The following is a 3755-nucleotide window of genomic DNA, read 5'->3' as shown; positions in this document are numbered from 1 at the left end:
GCCACCCCACCCCCCACCTGTGCTTCTGCCTACCTCACCTACCTCTGCCATCCCTGAGCCCTGCCCTTTCTGCTTGGACACGTCCTGCCGCCATGTCCCCACCCTCCCCTGGACTGCCGGGCATCTGTCACCCTGTCCAAGAGGGACGGGTCCCGCTCCGGAATCTGCACCTGGGGGCCCACCACCCTCACCCAGCTCCCGGGCCCTGCCTGTCCTTTCCTTAGCTACGACCATGCTCCGGGCATGTTCTGGACAGCTCGCCACTTACTCTTGCTGCCCCGTGTGTGGTGCTTGGGCTTGTCACCATCCAGGGGAAAGTATGACTCTGGGAGATGTGTCATGCGCGGTTCGGTCGGAAGAACACGACTCCCTTTGACGTGACACGTCGGTCTCCACGTGCCGGTCCCCACGCCTGGGCTGGGTCTGGCAGCTGCCCCCCGCCCCAGCCTGTCCTTTCTGTCTGACGATCCTGAGACATCTCTGTTCTTGGTGGCACCTCCAACCCACTGCGCTTGTCCGAAGACGTGTAAACAGCACCTGGGGATGGCAGTGCCATCTCACCCCGACGGGCCTCAGTGCTGACCACTAGCGCAGACCGTGGAAGGCTGCTGAGGTTCACCGCCCGCGGCCGAGGCGTCGCCGCCCCCGTGTGCTGGGCATCCCAGGGCGTGCTCTGGAGGTTAAGTCACTGCTGGATTTCCATGCCGGGGGCTGCCGGCATCCTCAGACGAGGCTCCCTCCCCGTCCCCCAGAAGGATGTGGGCACTTGCTCCCCACGCTGGCTGCACAGCCTTGCTGGTGAAGAGAGAGCTAAGGCCTGAGCCGGTGACAAGGGACAATCCTGTACCTTAGTGGCAGAGGGTCTGCCCTTCTTGACTGGTCCCCAGGCCCAGGTGAGCTGCCGTCACCCCTCTCAGATGCTGCTGTCACCATTGCCCCGGCACTCAATGGCCAAAGCAGAGCCACGGCTTCTTCATCAAGGCCACCGGCATCTCCAAGGGGGACGGTCCTGACCCCTTCCTCACCCCCAGGTGGTGCTACTATTCCACGGTTGGCCGCTCTGGACCCAGCCTGCTGGTGCTTCCCTAGGGACCCAGAGGAGGAAGCCGCCTGCCCCCTGCCCAGCGGGAGCGTCCACAGGTGGGCGTGGCAAGGTGGGGCCTTTGTCTCTCCGTGGGGACAGGGGAGTGGGGACCTTGTGCAAGTCAGGCCCTGGCTGGCTGCCCCTCGCGTCTGCCCCTGGGCAGCACCAACGCCGGCCCCTCCCCAAAGCCCACGTTTCAGGTCCAAGCAGCGGACCGACCGTGGCTGTTGGAATCCCAGAGTTCGGGGATCTAATCCTACAGATCAGGGGCTGTCGGGTGGGGCCCCCCGCACGTCCAGCTGGGCCGAGAGGCGGGCGCACCCCTCTGTGAGGGCAGACGCCGACAATGGACATGGATGCCGGTGGGGACAGGTGTGCCAGGCTGGGGTGCCAGGGCCAACCAGGTCAAGACGGTTACTCCCCAGGCTGCATTCCAAATGAGGTGAACAAGCAACACCTGTGGCTCGCTTGTCCCCACAAGGCCTCTGTGCTGATAATCACAGATGTTGGGGGACTCTACCAGGCCCCTTCTAAAAATGTTACACTAAAATGTCGCTTATCTTGATTACTGGGTTTGGGGCATCCCTTCGGCTTCGTGCCTCACCCCAGCCCAGGGGAGGTCGGGGTCACTGTCATAAGTGAGCTCCCAGAGCGCCAGCAGCGGGCCAGGCCGCTGACCACTGACCACGATGGAGCAGGACACACGCGAGCCCTGGGCGCAGCCCCACCTGGCCTGAGCATGGAGTGACAGCAGCCCCCTCTGCTGGCCAGCGGGAGCGACTCTTCCCTCCAGGTTTCCGTGATGCCCAACGCCCAAGTTCCTGGCCTCCTGACAGCCTCCAGCCCCGACAAAGCCCCATTTTCTCGAACCCCCAAACTCACGGGACCTGAAGCCCCAGCCCACAATAAGAGGTCGCTTTCTGCCGAGATGGCCCACGATGCACCTCTGATCTCGTTGCCACCGTCCCGTGAAGCTTGACCCACGTGTGCTCCTGGGAGTCCTCGGCTTAGAACCTGAGGCTAAAAAGGCTCAGTAGGGGTGGGGGCCTCGCCAGACACATGGTCCCGCCCGGGGATCTCAGTGGGCCAGCTCTGCGCACTTGAAGGTGGCTAGAATCCTGCAGGCATGCTTCACAGAGTGTCACATGGCATGAATGGGGGGCGCTGAAGTAGCCCCAGGTGGGCCCAGGTCCCGGAGAGGCGGGCCCCGACATGCCGATGTCCTGTGGTCTTTCCAGCATCATCCTCTTGGCCCTCGGGGCAGCCTGCAACCCGTGCGTAACGATCCGGGACCAGAACCTGCTTCGGCTCCGATCTTAACACCAGCTGTTCTGTTCGATGCGCTTTGATACACCAGGATGCTCCAGGGATGCAGCATCGTGTCCTCAAGGGCAGGCTTCACTTCGATTAGCTTGGCGCTTACGGGAGCGGTTCGCTTTACACACATCGTCGCCTGTGACGGGCCCGCGTGCTGAGTGAGCGGAGCGCCCCGCGTGGCAGGGCCGCCCAGGCGCGCAGGTCCCAGCCCCGCCCGGCACCTGTCCTCCCCTGCCCTTGCGTGGAGTGGGGGCGCGCTGAAGCACCCCGTCTTTGCCTTCCACGGCGTTTTCCTCTCACGAGTCATCTTTTATGGGGGATGATGCAGATGCATTTCTCAAAACTTTGTGTGTATGTCCATAGATGAAGTGTAAGTTTCATTTCAGGACAGCAAACAGGGGCTTATGAGACATGGGGCGTAAAGAAGGGGCTTCCGCTTGCATGGCGCACCCCCTGCCCCGTCATTAGCGGGGCGGTTCGGGGGGAGACCACAGCCCATCTTTCCCCATCTTTCCCATCTTAAACCTGGACCATCGCTTTCGAACTTGAAGACCCCAAACGCTGACAAATGCGCTCTCTACTTGTCCTAGGACCACCTCCCTGAATCCCCTTCTTCCCCCCCGCCTGATGGGGGAGGGTCTGCAGACGCCTCCCATCACCCCTGCACCTATTACTTCCTATCCAGGGCCCCACTCCTTTTCCAAGGCAACCCCGACTTCTCCCTAATATTCCTGCACGTGTCAGGCCCACCGGATAAAACCGGGGTGGAGTGGGGCTCCCTGTGATTCTCCTGAGACCCTCCCTGTGCACCCCGCACCCCCAGTGGCTCCCAGCAGCTCTCAGAATAGAGGCGGGGGCTCTCTGGCAGGGGGAGGCCGCTGGGGGCCCCAGGCGGCTGCAGCGTGTGCGTCAGGAAGAAGCGATGGCTGTGGCTGCTGCGTCCCTTCCAGAGAGGGCCGGAAGCACTCCCACTGAACCCCCAGGTTCCAGAAGGGTCTCGCATGTTCTGGAACCCCGCACAGGGGAGCTGGAGGGAGTGGCATGTGGAACACCGTCTGGGGGAGACTCACAGAGCTCTGCAGCATCCATCAAGAAGGGGCCCAGGGAAGGCCAAGGACGACTCTGCTGCATGTTGAGAGCTTAGTTCCAAGGGCCAAGGTGTGGACTGGCCCGTCTTATCCTCAATGCCATCGGTCCTGCTGGCGGGCCACTGAGGGGACCTCGTCCCCTTCCTGGTGGCCCTGGTGGCCGAGGGCTCGCCCCACCTTATCCAGACCACACTCTGGTGGGGCAGGAACGTCTCTCTGGGCGGCGGCCTTTGCCCCCATTGGCCTGGACGCCGTGGCCCTTCCCT

Source organism: Pteropus medius, unplaced genomic scaffold, assembly GCF_902729225.1.
Source record: "Pteropus medius unplaced genomic scaffold, Ma_sr-lr_union100, whole genome shotgun sequence".
Classification (NCBI taxonomy): domain Eukaryota; kingdom Metazoa; phylum Chordata; class Mammalia; order Chiroptera; family Pteropodidae; genus Pteropus; species Pteropus medius.
The sequence above is the reverse complement of the archived record's forward strand: the minus strand, read 5'-3'. Positions refer to the sequence as shown.